This window comes from Pristiophorus japonicus, chromosome 5 (assembly GCF_044704955.1).
Source record: "Pristiophorus japonicus isolate sPriJap1 chromosome 5, sPriJap1.hap1, whole genome shotgun sequence".
Taxonomy (NCBI): Eukaryota; Metazoa; Chordata; class Chondrichthyes; family Pristiophoridae; genus Pristiophorus; species Pristiophorus japonicus.
In genome coordinates, this window is record NC_091981.1 from 113342098 (window position 1) to 113357283 (window position 15186).

Sequence of the window (15186 nt, forward strand, 5' to 3'; positions counted from 1 at the left end):
GGCTTCAGCCAATGTCATCCTGCAGATCCTTTTAAGTCACATTTGTATTGTTCTTTGACTACTGGCTCTTTCAACCCTGGTCATTGCAATCAGCAGCCCATGAAGCCAAAACTGTTGGATTGTGTTAAAGTGGTCTGGAAGACCCATGTTTCACTGCGGCTAATCCAAATATATCTGGTACACCTAGGTACACTCCTTGATGACATCATCAGGGAACATTAACACGTCATCGTGCCTATGTCCCAGTGTTGTATATGCTTTATGTGTTGCAATGTCATTAATTGATGATGCCATGATTATTTTGCACGTGTGCAGTAGCCAATTTGTTACAACCACTCTGCACATGCGATTCCCTTAATTCACTGGGAGACCAGCAGTGCAATTTAAAAGTAAATTCTTGGACCACCTGGCCGAGAATCAGTTTCAGTGGGTTGTTTACACCATTGAGTCCTGAAGGTGAGCTCTCACATAGCTGACAGTGTGAGCCTCCTAATTCAGGAACTGGTGATGCAAAAACTCCACTGACAGCGGTGCAAAAGGCTCCACAGACTGGCTGCTAGAAGCTGGCTGAGAGCAGTCAAGATGACTGTTTTTCACTGCCTCCTTATGAGAAAGTGCCAAGCATAAGCAGAAGATCACAGGCTCACACCTATGTCTTGCCATACTGCCATCTGGCATAGTTCCAACAGCCTGCAATGGGCCTACCGAATGTGATGGCAGTCTGAATAAATATAAACAGAAGACAGGATGGAGATTGTAAAACCATGGGTTTGGGGGCATTGTGAATCAACTTGTCGTCATGACACTCACAGTGGCAGCTGAACAACAGCACTCAATTGTTAGTGTTCATCTAACTCTGTTCACAATCATTTAACTAGGGATGCAGAGACCTGAATCTTATAAAGGTGTCAGTTATAAAGGTATCAGTCCTTGGCTCAGTGGTAGCATTCTCACCTCTGAGTCAGAAGGTTGTGGGTTCAAGCCACACTCCAAGTACTTGAGCACATAATCTAGGCTAACACTTCAGTGCAGTGCTGAGGGAGCAGATGAGATGTTAAACCAAGATCCTGTCCTGCCTTCTCAGGTGGATGTTAAATGATTCCATGGCTCTATCCAAAGAAGAGCAGGGAGTTACACTGGTCGTAGCCAACATTTATCCCTCAACCAACATCACTAACCCATATTATCTGGCCATTGATCTCATTGCTATTTGTGGGAGCTTGTTGTGTGCAAATTGACTGTTATGTCTATGTTATTACAGTGACTGCACTTGTACATTATTGGCTGTGAAGTATTTTGGGATGTCCAGAGATCGTGAAAGGTGCTATATAATTGCAAGTTCTTTTTTTAGAAAGACGTCTAATACATACTATTGCATCATTTGTTGAATCATTAGTTTTCAGAATTTAGTGATAAATGTCAATAAACACCTGGATATTCCAAGTTGCTGCTGTTGCCTGAATAGAAATTAAACCATTCTTTTGCTGTCCCGTTGCATTTTCAGGTAAAGCAGTTGTCAAAGCAGTCAGCTGAAGGTATACAGTATCTGCTGAGTTAGCAAATCTCACCTGGGACGGTAGTTTAGGGGCTGTAATAGTTTCAGTGCCCAAGACTACGGAGGGGAAAAATCAGGTAATAACTCTGCTCCAGATCGCTATCCAGTGATCTCCACTGGAAAGTATACATGCGTGAATGTCGAGTGAGAACAGGTGCTTGTTTATGATGCTCCCTATGTTCATATAGACTGTCCACATTTTCTGTCTAAGCTCATGTGTATACATTTGGGTGCAGTGTCAGTGGGCAGTTAATGCCCATGGAAGTGCCTCCCAGTATAATTCAGTGCCTATGGGAGAGGAAACAAGAAAAGTTTAAAGGAACAACAATCAGATGTGTTCTACTCTATGTCCCTGAACTTCCGCAGGTTCTCACATTCTCCTGCCATAACTTTTGCAGGAGATCAGCAGAACCCCCAGAGAATGGTGTACCTGGCCCTTTACACTATTTATCAGAAGGTTCTGTTAATCTCTATCTGGAGGATCTCGCGGAAGGTCAAGCAAATATGCTTTCAGTAATTCTGGTGATTCAGATATGTTTTCTTGATCATGCTTCAGTTTCAGTTTTTAATGATGTTACAACCTGTTGATAAATAGTTAAAAAATAGTTTAAGAGAAAGTACGACGACTCAGAGTTGAACAACAACAGCTTTAACGTAGTGAAACATCCCAAGGCGCTTCACACGAGCATTATATGATAACAATTTGACACCGAGCCGCATAAATAGAAATTAGCGCAGATGACCAAAAGCTTGGTCAAAGAGGTATGTGTTAAGGAGCATCTTGAAGGAGAAAAGAGAGGTAGAGAGGCAGAGAGGTTTAGGCAGGGAGTTTCAGAGATTGGGGCCTAGGCAACAGAAGATACGGCCACCAATGGTTGAGTGATTACAATCAGGGATGCTCAGGAGGGCAGAATTAGAGGAGCGCATACATCTCGGGGGTTTGTGGGGCTGGAGGAGATTACAGAGATAGGGATGGGCAAGGCCATGGAAGGATTTGAAACTAAGGATGAGAATTATTAAATCAAGGCATTGCTTAACTAGAAGCCAATGTAGGTCAGTGATCACAGGGGTGATGGGTGAGCGGGACTTGTGAGTTATGATACGGGCAGCTGAATTTTGGATGACCTCAAGTTTACGTAGGGTAGGATGTGGGAGGCCAGCCAAGAGTGAATTGGAATAGTCAAGTCTAGAGGTAACAAAGGCATGGATGAAGGATTCAGCAGTGGATGAGCTGAGGCAAGAGCGGAGACGGGCGATGTTACGCAGGTGGAAATAGGCGATCTTAGTTATGCTGCAGATATGTGGTTTTAAACTTATTTCAGGGTCAAATATGAAGGAAGGAGTCTCATTGTGGAGGGTATAACGGAGATATTGCATAAATATTTTGCATTGTTTTTTATAAATGGCAGTTGAAGTAAGAACATCGGCATTGTGGAGGAGAACATGGAGCAATTGATGAAACTAACTATAGAAAAGGAATTGGTTCTGAGATAACTAACAGAACACAAAGTCATTGGGTCCTGATGGATGTGCATTAGCTTTTTCAAAGAAATCAGAGGAGAGAGCAGAGGCTCTGGTTATAATTTGCAAATTGTGTCAGGGACTCGAGAGTATTGTTGTAGAGAGTAGAAATATATATATAGACTTAGGCATTAGGCACCTGCTGGATATTTAAAACTCACATAAGCTTAAATGGACACACACATAAAATGGCTGCCCAGGCATTATGGGAAATCAGGTAGTCAAACTGTGAACTGTTGAACGTTCACTGACCGAGCAATAACCCTGTGAGGCCCACTGTAGGAATGCCTGGGAAGACAGAGATAAGAAGGAAACCATCTCCTGTGAACAAGGCCATAAACCAATTAATTCCCCAGGAAGAAAGATAAGAGGGAAACCATTTGCTGTAAACAAGGCTATATACCAATTATTTCTCCCAGATGAAAGAACTAGGGAGAGAACCTATAAAGCCATCGATCAGCCCAAGCTGACAATAACCGAACATATGGTTCCCTGGATACTAGGAGAATTCTATTGGGTTAAAAGAACCTATCGTTGTGATTGGCTTGTGTCCAGCCGTGATGGGCTGTGTAACTGTAGTAAACTGTTTTGTAACTGTTGTGAAACATATAAAGGTACATGTAACTCTTTGTTCTGTGAAGAGAAACCTGGATACGGTCCTGAGTTTTTCCTTCCCGCTGAGCGTAATAAAAGCTGCTTCAGCATTGGAACCGACCCTGAGTGTTGAGTGATTCTTCTAAGAAAACACTAACGCTAACAGTAGTCATTGTAATACTTGTCTTCAAGTAAGGATAGAAGGATACATCAGGGAACTGCAGGCCAGTGAGTTTAACATCTGTTGTGAGAAAACTCTGAGGGGGAGAAATTTGAGTCGTTTGCATCTCCCATTAGCGACCCCGGGCAGCAAGCAATTTCTCGCCCGGGTTGCAGGGCTGCTACTACATCACGTGAAATTCTGTGGGAGTTAGCAGCATCGCAAACCGGTAGAGCCCTAGGCCGTTGCGTCGGCGCTGACGATGTCATCACTGTACGCAACTATCCGCTTTTCCCCTGGAGTGAAAATTCGGTCGTGCCCCTTGAGGGCGCTGTAGCAATGCCTACTCCAGCTTTGCGAGTCACAAATCGGGCTGCACTCCACTCGCGGGGCAAAAATTAAAGGGCAGGTGCGTTGAAGCGGGTCACTTCCTTTGAGAGGCGGTAAGCCCAATTCAGCAGCCAGTGCGTGATTTCTGCGCCAGTCGCAGGAAGTCCCAGCCCCGGAAGGTTACCGCCCCCAATTGGGATGCAGGGCAATTTCGCCCGGCATATGTTGAGATATAATTAGCAAATGTTTAGAAATGAAATGACAGCCAGCACGAAGAGGTTAAAGGCAAATCATGTTTGACAAATGTAATAGATTTATTTGAAGAAGTGACTGATTGGATAGATAAATGGAATATAGTAGCAGTAGTGTACATGGATTTTAAGAAGGCATTCCAATTAGATGTCTCACAAGAGGCTTTTTATAAAAAATTCAGGCGTGGTATAAGAAGAAATGTAGCGGCATGGATAGAAAGTTGATTAACTGATGGATTTCTAAATGTTTACTAATTTTATCTCAACTTATGGATTCTCAGGGGGCAAAATTTAGAAGCACCTGGTTCAGGGTGTTAACTTTTTTTAAAGTTAGCGCCCGGCGAAATGGCTTGCAAAATTGTGGGAAATTAGGATGTTTTCGCCCTAGGAGTGAAGGCGGAAGGTAAATGAGGCCTCAGTGGGGCACTGCAGAGGTGCTATTGCCAAAGACTTATCGACATCACCACCCTAAGCGAGACGCGGTGGGCAGGGGAAGGCCAGCTCAAGGAACAAGGTGGAGTTTACACCTTCTCCTGGAAAGGGAAACCAGAGGAAGAACTCCGCCTCCATGATGTCAGTTTCACCATCAAAAACGAGCTGGTCGACCTCCTCAAAGATTCCCCCTGCGGGGTTAATGAACGCCTCATGACTCTCTGACTCACCCTATCCCAGAATCAATGCACCACAGTTATCAGTGCGTATGCCCCAACACTCGATGCGACAGATGAGACCAAAGAGGGTTTTTACTCCAACCTCGAAAAATCCCTGCCCCGCGTCCCTGCGGACGACAACTGATCCTCTTCAGTGACTTCAACGCCGGGGTCGGCATGGACACAGCCCTCTAGGAGACATGATCGACAGAGAGGGGATAGGGAAACTCCAGCAGTACCCGACTCCTGAAAAAGCCATAAAACAGCTTAAGAACAATAAGGCTACGGGAGAGGATGGAATCCCTGCTGAGGCACTGAAGTATGGCGGAGAGGCACTGTTGGAGCGAATGCATGACCTCATCTCTCTCATCTGGAGGGAGGAGAGCATGCCGGAAGATCTCAGTGATGCAGTGAGCATGACCATCTTTAATAAAGAGGACAAGTCCGACTGCGGCAACTACAGAGGAATCTCTCTGCTATCAGCCACTGGGAAAGTCATCGCTAGAGTCCTCCTCAACTGTCTTCACCCTGTTGCTGAGGAGCTCCTCCCAAAATTACAGTGTGGATTTTGTCCCCTACGGGGCACAATGGACATGATTCTTACAGCGTAACAGCTGCAGGAAAAATGCAGGGAACAGCACCAACCCTTACACATGGCCTTCTTCGACCTTACAAAGGCCTTAGACATTGTCAACCGCGAGGGTCTATGGAGTGTCCTCCTCCGTTTCGGATTCCCTCAAAAGTTTGTCACCATGCAGGCCGTGATCCTTACCAACAGATCCATTACAGACACAATCCACATCCGAACCGGGGTCTAGCAGGGCCGCGTCATCGCGCCAACACTCTTCTCAATCTCACTCGCTGCCATGCACCACCTCACTCTCAACAAGCTCCCCGCTGGAGTGGAACTAAACTACAGAACCAGTAGGAACCTGTTCAACCTTCGTCGTCTCCAGGCCAGGTCCAAGACCACCCCAACCTCTGTCATCAAGCTCCAGTACACGGATGATGCCTGCGTCTGGGCACATACAGAGGCTGAACTCCAAGCCATAGTCAACGTATTCACTGAGGCGTACGAAAACATGAGCCTTACATTAAACATTCGTAAGACAAAGTTCCTCCACCAGCCTGTCCCCACTGCACAGCACTGCCTCCCAGTCATCAAAATCCATGATCCTGGACAATGTGGACCATTTCCCATACCTCAGGAGCCTCTTATCAACAAGAGCAGACATTGAGGACGAGATTCAACACCGCCTCCAATGCGCCAGCGCAGCCTTCGGCTGCCCGAGGAAAAGAGTGTTCAAAGATCAGGCCCTCACATCTGCCACCAAGATCATGGTCTACAGGGCTGTAGTAATACCTGCGCTCCTGTATGGCTCAGAGACATAGACCATGGACAGCAGACACCTCAAGTCGCTGGAGAAATACCACCAACGATGTCTCCGCAAGATCTTGCAAATCCCCTGGGAGGACAGACGCATAAATGTTAGCGTCCTCGACCAGGCCAACATCCCCAGCATTGAAGCACTGACCACACTTGATCAGCTCCACTGGGTCGGCCACATTGTTCGCATGCCAGACACGAGACTTCCAAAGCAAGCGCTCTACTCGGAACTCCTTCACGGCAAACGAGCCAAAGGTGGGCAGAGGAAACGTTACAAGGACGCCCTCAAAGTCTCCCTGATAAATTGCAACATCCCCACTGACACATGGAAGTCCCTGGCCAAAGACCGCCCTAATTGGAGGAAGTGCATCCGGGAGGGCGCTGACCACCTCGAGTCTCATCGCCGAGGAAATGCAGAAAACAAGTGTAGGCAGCGGAAAGAGCGTGTACGGCAAACCAGTCCCACCCATCCTTTCCCTCAACGACTATCTGTCCCACCTGTGACAGAGACTGTGGTTCTCATATTGGACTGTTCAGCCACCTAAGGATTCATTTTTAGAGTGGAAGCAAGTCTTCCTCAATTCCAAGGGACTTCCTATGATGATGATGATCCAAATTCAGCTGACTTGCATTCAGCAATTAGCCTGCAATACTTGACTCCAGTTCATTCCTGCTCTTAAAGGATGTTAAGCTCATAATAAAGTAATGCAACTAAGTGCTGTAGACAACGAGTAAGTGTGACCTTAGCTCCTTTATTCAAACTCCAGAGTGCCGGTACAGCATGGGAGGCCTTCTTATATACAGTGCTCCCAAGGGATGCTGGGATCCCTTGGGACTCCAACAGGTAAGCCCTCTGGTGGCGGTATGATACAGGTTGCCATCACTCCCTCCCAAAGTCAATAGTACACTTACTTACAGGGTGAGACGATCTGGGGCTTTTCGCTCCCTTGTCGATCATCCTGGTACAAATGCAGGTGTGGGTGAGTTGGTTGGTTCTTTGCTGGGCTGCTGGGCAGCTGGCCTTGCCGGGCTGCTGGGGATGGTGAGTTCAGCTTCGTGGTTAACCGTGATGTCGGTTGCCACTTGTGTGTGTGTTGGAGGTTTCAAGTTGGTGATGTCCTCTTCTGGTTGTTCGTGGCTGTTTGTGAATCGCAGTTTGGTTTGGTCCAAATGCTTTCTGGCAAGCATTGGCAAGTTTGACCTGAAACACCCTACTCCGTTCTTTGGCTATGACGGTGCCAGCAAGCCATTGAGACCATGTCCATAGTTGAATACAAATACAGGATCATTGACTTGAATATCGCGTGACAGTTTGAGCGATCATGGTACATGCTTTGTTGATGCCGCGTGCCCTCAACGTGATCATAGCGATCAGGGTGGACAAGAGAGAGCTTTGTTTTGAGCACCCTTTTCATGTGCAGCTCGGCTGGGGGAACCCCGGTGAGCGAGTGGGGTGTGGTGCGGTAGCTGAGCAGGACTCAGAACAGGCAGGTCTGCATGGAGCCTTCCGACACACGTTTCAAGCTTTGCTTGATGGTTTGGACTGCCTGTTCTGCCTGGCCATTGGATGCGGGCTTGAATGCGGCAGACGTGACATGCTTGATCCCATTGCGGGTCATGAATTCCTTGAATTCAGCATTGGTAAAGCACGGCCCATTGTCGCTGACAAGGACATCAGGCAGGCCGTGCATGGCGAACATGACTCGTCGGCTTTCGATGGTGGCAGTGGACGTGCTTACAGACATTATTACACATTCAATCCATTTTGAATATGCATCCACAACAACCAAAAACATTTTGCCAAGAAACAGGCCCGCAAAGTCAACGTGGATCCTAGACCACGGTTTGGAGGGCCACGACCACAAACTTAGTGGTGCCTCTCTGGGTGCATTGCTCAGTTGAGAGCAAGTGTTGCATTGGCGTACGCATGACTCTAAATCTGAGTCGATGCCGGGCCACCACACGTGCGATCTGTCTGTAGCTTTCATCATTACTATGCCTGGGTGGGTACTGTGTCGGTTGCATATGAATGTTTCCCTGCCTTTCTTAGGCAAAACCACGCGATTACCCCACAAAAGACAGTCCGCCTGTATGGGCATTTCGTCTTTGCGCCGCTGGAACGGCTTTAACTCTCCGCTGATACGCTGGACCAGCTCCCATGGAGGACACAGTTTTTTACAAGGGATAGTAAAGGATCCTGGCTGGTCCAGGTCCTGATCTGGCGGGCCATAACGGGTGACTTTTCGTTTTTGAATGCATCCATCACCAAGAGCAAGTCTGCAGGCTGTGCCATTTTCACCCCGGTGGTGGGCAATGGTAGCCGACTGAGAGCATCAGCGCAGTTCTCTGTACCTGGTCTGTGGCGGATTACATAGTTGTATGCCATCAGCATGAGCGCCCATCTTTGGATGCGGGCAGAGGCATTGGTGTTAATCCCTTTGCTCTCAGAGAACAGCGATATGAGCGGTTTGTGGTCAGTTTCAAGCTCAAATTTGAGACCAAATAAGTACTGGTGCATTTTTTTTACCCCGTAAATGCACGCCAGAGTCCCTTTTTCATTCATGCTGTAGGCCCTTTCAGCCTTGGACAAACTCCTGGATGCATAAGCAACCGGTTGCAATGTTCCCAATTCATTTGCTTGTTGTAACACACACCCGACCCCATACGAAGAGGTGTCGCAAGCTAGCACTAAATGTTTACATGGGTTATACAGAACAAACAGTTTGTTGGAACGTAACAGATTTCTGGCTTTCTCAAAAGCAGCCTCTTGTGATTTCCCCCATACCCAGTCATCTCCCTTGCATAGCAGCACGTGTAGGGGTTCTAGCAAGGTGCTTAACCTGGGTAGGAAAATACCGAAATAGTTGAGGAGTCCCAGGAGCGACCGCAGCTCCGTCACGTTCTGTGGTCTCGGCCCGTTCTTGATGGCCTCCAACTTGGCGTCGGTGGGTCTGATACCGTCTGCCGTGATTCTTCTCCCTAAGAACTCAACCTCTGGCGCCAGGAAAATACACTTCGAGTGTTTCAACCTGAGTCCCACGCGATCTAGCCGACTTAGAACCTCTTCCTAGGTTCTTCAAGTACTCAATGGTGTCCCGACCTGTGACCAGTATGTCGTCCTGGAAAACCACGGACTTTAGCAGGCTCTCCATGTTCCTTTGGAAAATTGCCGTGGCCAATCGAATCCCAAACGGGCATCTATTTTAGATGAACAGACTTTTGTGCATGTTGATGCAGGTGAGGCCTTTCGAAGATTCTGCCAGCTCCTGCGTCATGTAGGTCAAAGTCAGATTCAACTTGGTGAACATCTTTCCTCCAGCCAGGGTCGCAAATAGGTCGTCTGCCTTGGGTATCGGGTACTGGTCCTGTAGCAGAAAACGGTTAATCGTTACTTTGTAGTCCTCACAAATTCTGACTGTGCCGTCGCCTTTGAGAACCATAACAATCGGACTGGCCCACTCGTTGAAGCCTTCTTGCTGCAGCCTGTCAAGCTCAACTTCCACTTTCTCTCGCATCATTTATGGCACTGCCCGTGCCTTGTGATGGATGGGTCGTGTACTGGGAACTAAGTGGATATGCACCTTCGCCCCCGAGAAACTTCCGATGCCTGGCTCAAACAACGACGGGACCTTGCTCAGAACCTGGGCACGTGAGACATCGTTGATGGACGAGAGCTCTCGAATGTCGTCCCAATTCCAGCAGATTTTTCGCAGCCCCAGCTTCTGCCGAACAGTATAGGGCCATCTCCAGGTACAATCCATAGTGGGAGTTCGTGCACTGCTTCCTCATAGGAGACTTTTACTGCTGCGCTGTCAATAACAGGGATCAGCTCTTTAGTGTAAGTTCTTAGCTTGGTATGAATGGGGCTAAGCTTGGGCCTGTGTGCTTTGTTGCACCACAGCCTGTTGCAGGCCTTTTTGCTCATGATAGACTGACTCGCACCCATGTCCAGTTGCATGGACACTGGAATTCCGTCCAGTTCGACTTTTAGCATGGTCGGTGGACATTTTGTTTTTTTTTCAAAATATACTTTATTCATATAAAAATTTGTACAGTACATTCAAAAGCAGTTCAGTACATTTAGCTGCGGTCAGCAATCCCATACATTACATTTGGGTGCTGACGGCAGTTCTGTTCGATACATTTCCTTGCTTTTCAGTTCAAGTACAATTCGGTACAATACGGGATACATTGTAGTACATTCAACAAATTACATTACATGTGTCACTATACAGTACACGGAATGGGTGACGGTACATTTACACTTTTCCTTTCCAACGTGCATCACGAAACAGAGCTTGCATTGTACATGGCACTACATAGGTGTTTACAGATCATGGTGCTCCATGTACACAAAAAAGAAGTTACAAGTACGGCCTGAGGGGAGTTTTGTATTGATTCCTGCCCCCGGGTTGACCGTGGCAGAAGGGCTTTAAACTGTGGCCCTTCCCCACCGTGCCTTTGTGGTGACTGCACCAATTTTAAGTGTGTCCCTCAGCACGTAATCCTGCATCTTGGATTGCGCCAGTCTGCAACACGCAGACGTGGACATCTCCTTGCTCTGGAAGACCAGCAAGTTTCAGCAAGACCAACGAACATCTTTGACCGAGTTGATGGCCCTCCAGCAGCAGGTGATGTCTGTCTCGGTGTGTGTCCCTGGGAACAGCCCGTTGAGCACAGAGTCCTGTGTTACGGAGCTGCTCGGGATGAACCTCGACAGCAACCACTGCATCTCTTTCCAAACCTGCCTTGCGAAGGTGCAATCCTGAAGGAGATGGGTGACAGTCTCGTCTGCCCCGCAGCCGACTCGGGGGCACCGTGCCGTGCTGCTGAGATGTCGGCTGAGCATGAACGCTCTGATGGGTAAGGCCCTCCTCACTGCCAACCAAGCTCGTCTTGGTGCTTGTGTGACAGCTCTGGCGATGAGGCGTTCTGCCAAACGAGTTCGACAGTCCGCTCAGGGAACCACCCGACAGGGTCCACCCTCTCCTTCTTTCGTAGGGCGCCCAGGACGTTACGTGCTGACCATTGTTTTATGGCTGTGGTCAAAGGGGTTTTTTGTGAAAAACTTTTCCACGAAGGACAGGTGGGCAGGCATGGTCCAGCTGGTGGGGGCGTTTCGCGGCAGCGTGGCCAGGCCCATCCTTCGCAACAAAGGGGACAGGTAGAACCTCAGCATGTAGTGACACTTGGTGTTTGCGTACCGGGGGTCTGTGCACAGCTTGATGCAGCCGTACACAAAGGTGGCCATCAGGATGAGGGCCACATTCGGAACATCCTTTCCTCCACTGTCCAGAGATTTGTACATTGTGTCTCTGCGGACACGTTCCATTTTGGACCTCCAGACAAAGTGGAAAACGGCCCGGGTAACTGCCGCGGCACAGGAGCAAGGGATGGGCCAGACCTGTGCCACGTGTAGCACCTCACTCCTGATGACCAGGTTCTTTCCTGCCATGGAGAGGAAGCGCAGCTTCCACCATCCCAGTTTTTGCTTCACTTTAGCGATACGCTCTTCCCAGTTTTTGGTGCACACCCCGTCCACTCCGAACCATATTCCCAACAGCTTCAGGTAATCTGGTTTAACGGTGAAGGGAATAAAGCATCGGTCGGTCCAGTTGGCCTCGCTTTTGCTGCGATTGACCTTTGCTCCCGAGGCCAGTTCGGTGGACATTTCGTGGTGAAGGTGTGTACCCCATATACTTCTGCTGCGATTGACCTTTGCTCCCGAGGCCAGTTCGGTGGACATTTCGTGGTGAAGGTTTGTACCCCGTATACTTCTGCGTCCTCGGTCCGAGTTTTTAGCTCAGCCTGATCCGTCATGGATCGATCCTCCTCTGCAATGTGGTGGTTTGCAGGATTTGCAGCTCATCTGCACATTTGCTGGAGGTCTCTCATTGTTCTGCAGCCTTTGCACACATCATTTTTGAAGCGGCATTGATGGGCTCGATGATCACCTTCGCAGCACCAACAAGGTGTTAATTGCCTCGCAGTAATGATTGATGGCGGACTCTGGGTCATCTGAGGTTGTGGAGCAGCAGGTGTGTACGTTCTGCCATATGCATTCCTGCCTGAAAACGACGTTACTTTGTGTACAGTATTTGCCGATGCATTTTTATGCTGCGAAATTTGTTTGGTGTTATCGCTGGTGAACATAAATGCTTGGGCTATCGTTATGGCTTTGCTCAGATTCGGTGTTTCAACAGTCAATAGTTTGCGAAGGATAACCTTTTGGCCTATGCGAAGCACAAAAATGTCTCTTAGCATTTTGCTCAAGGAATCCATCGAATTCGGAATGTCCTGCAAGGCACCTTAGTTCGGTGACGTAGCTCGCCACTTCCTGACCTTCAGACCGTTGATACGTGTAGAATTGATACCTTGCCATCAGAACGCTTTCCTTTGGATTTAGGTGCTCCTGGACCAGCGTACACAGTTCTTCATAGGATTTGGTTGTTGGTTTCACCGGAGCTAGAAGATTCTTCATGAGGCCATAGGTTGTTGCCCCACAGACAGTAAGGAGGATCGCCCTTCGTTTGGCAGCGTTCTCGTCCCCTTCCAGCTCGTTGGTCGCTCCACGAAGGCCTCCCAATCATCCCCTTCTGAGAATTTTTCCAGGATACCAACAGTTCTTTGCATTTTCATGTGGTTGTTCGTTATCTCGTCGCCAGTTGTTAAGCTCATAATAAAGTAACGCAACTGTGTACTGTAGATAATGGGTAAGTGTGACCGTAGCTCCTTTATTCAAACTCCAGAGTGCCAGTACAGCATGGGAGACCTGCTTATACACAGTGCTCCCAAGGGATGCTGGGATCCCTTGGGACTCCAACAGGTAAGCCCTCTGGTGGCGGTATGATACTGGTTACATGGGGTTGCATACGTAACAAAGGGGAAGTAATTTCAAACTCATTTTCAGCATTGATGCACTTGAGTCAGACCTGTCAGCAAATGAGACACATTTGTGCGATGGCTGATGCGAAACCTGCTGCAAGGGGGAAGGCCACACGCTTTAATAATGTGACATTGGAGACGTTGGTGGGGACAGTGGAAGGAATCGCAGTTCCCTGAATCTGGAAAGAGGCCATTGCCACAGGTATTCAGGGCCACATGGCAAGAAGTGGCTGAGGAGGTGTTAGCCAGCACTGTGGCAGACAGTAGACCATAAGAAATACAATGACTTCAGTCGGGTGGTCAAGGTGAGTACATGCTTCCACACCTCCTACATACCTCTGTCTGTGCACACTGTGCAAACCACCATTTCCTCACCACTCAACCACCAAGCATCTGCAGTTACTCACACTCACATCCTCATCTCACGCCTTTCCTACATTCATAGCTATTCAACTATGGCAGGCATATCTTCCACATACATAGCTGGACTCTTACTCACACAAGTTCCTTTCTTTTGCAGGCCAAGGTGGCACATAACAGGAGGGAGCAGCAGCAGACTGGAGGGGATTGGGGAACCTCAACTGCGCGAGCTAACTGACCTTGAGGAGCGAGTGCTGCGACTCGTTGGCCCATGGGCGCCATGGCTGGCGGAGACATGAACATGCTGGGGGCAACAATGGTATCTTTATCCCCTCTCCTTTTCTCATCCCACTTCCCCGTGAAACCAGAAAGTGTTATAATTTTCCAGATGCTAATACTATCTTTCTTCCTTGCTCCATTCCTGTCCCCCTGCCCTCACCATAACATGAGTCTTGTGCCATTTATGCTTTCAGATAACCAGCCAGCAGTTGTGCAGCCTGTACCTGAGTAATGCACCCCCCCCTCCCGTCCCCCACCCCGAGAGGATGAGGAGGAGGAGGAGGAGGAGGAGGCGGACAATGACAGCGGCAGCACTGCGTCATTGCATCAGTCACCTGCACACACCCGCTCAGAGACTGGCACTATGCTTTCGTTAGAGGTTAGGTTAGCAGAGGGGTCACCACTGACGGGCTGAACCAAGGGGATAAGGAACCTCGGGAGCCATCTCCCTGGATTACGCACACGAGTTCTGCTCCACAGGACTCAGATGAGGACCTCGATAGGGAGGCATTCACAACAAGGGTGATGGCCATGCACTCTGACATAATAGGTGCAGTGGCAAGGGTGACCGAGAGCCTCTCGGCAATGGCAAGGAGCGTAGAGGAGTTCTCCTCCAGCATTGCGCAGAACTCTGTGCACACCATGGACCCCATTATTGCCAGTCTGCAGAGGATGGTGGACTCACAGTGAGACCGTGCAGATCCAGACTTCATGGCACATGTCATCGGTGCTGTGGCAGCTTCCATTGCAGCACTGGTGGAAGCAAAGCAACGTCTCGGTGCTGTAATTCAGACAATGGTTGGCGGCATGGAAGCTCAGACTGCTCTTGTGCAGTCTCAACTTGATGCCATGCATGGTCTGACTGGTGTCATGCAGTCAATGACTGTTGGCATTGAGTCTCAGACTTCTCTTACACAGTCTCAACTGGATGCCATGCTTGCTCTGACTGCTGCCATCACCGCTGGGTCCACCATAGTCCAATGGGGATCTCGCGGTGTCACAGCAGGCCACCAATCTGTGCTCCAGCAGATTGGTGGGAATGCTGAGTTGCTGCCCCGGGGAAGTGGCACTGGGTCAGTGGAGCAGGGACCTGCTGTCTTCTCTCTGGATGACAGCATTCCTGATCCCACCACTACCACTCCACCATTGCAGTTGTCCATGCCTGTCACCCAGCCAGTCCAGACTGTCTCCTCCCAGCCTGAGGTGGTGCAATC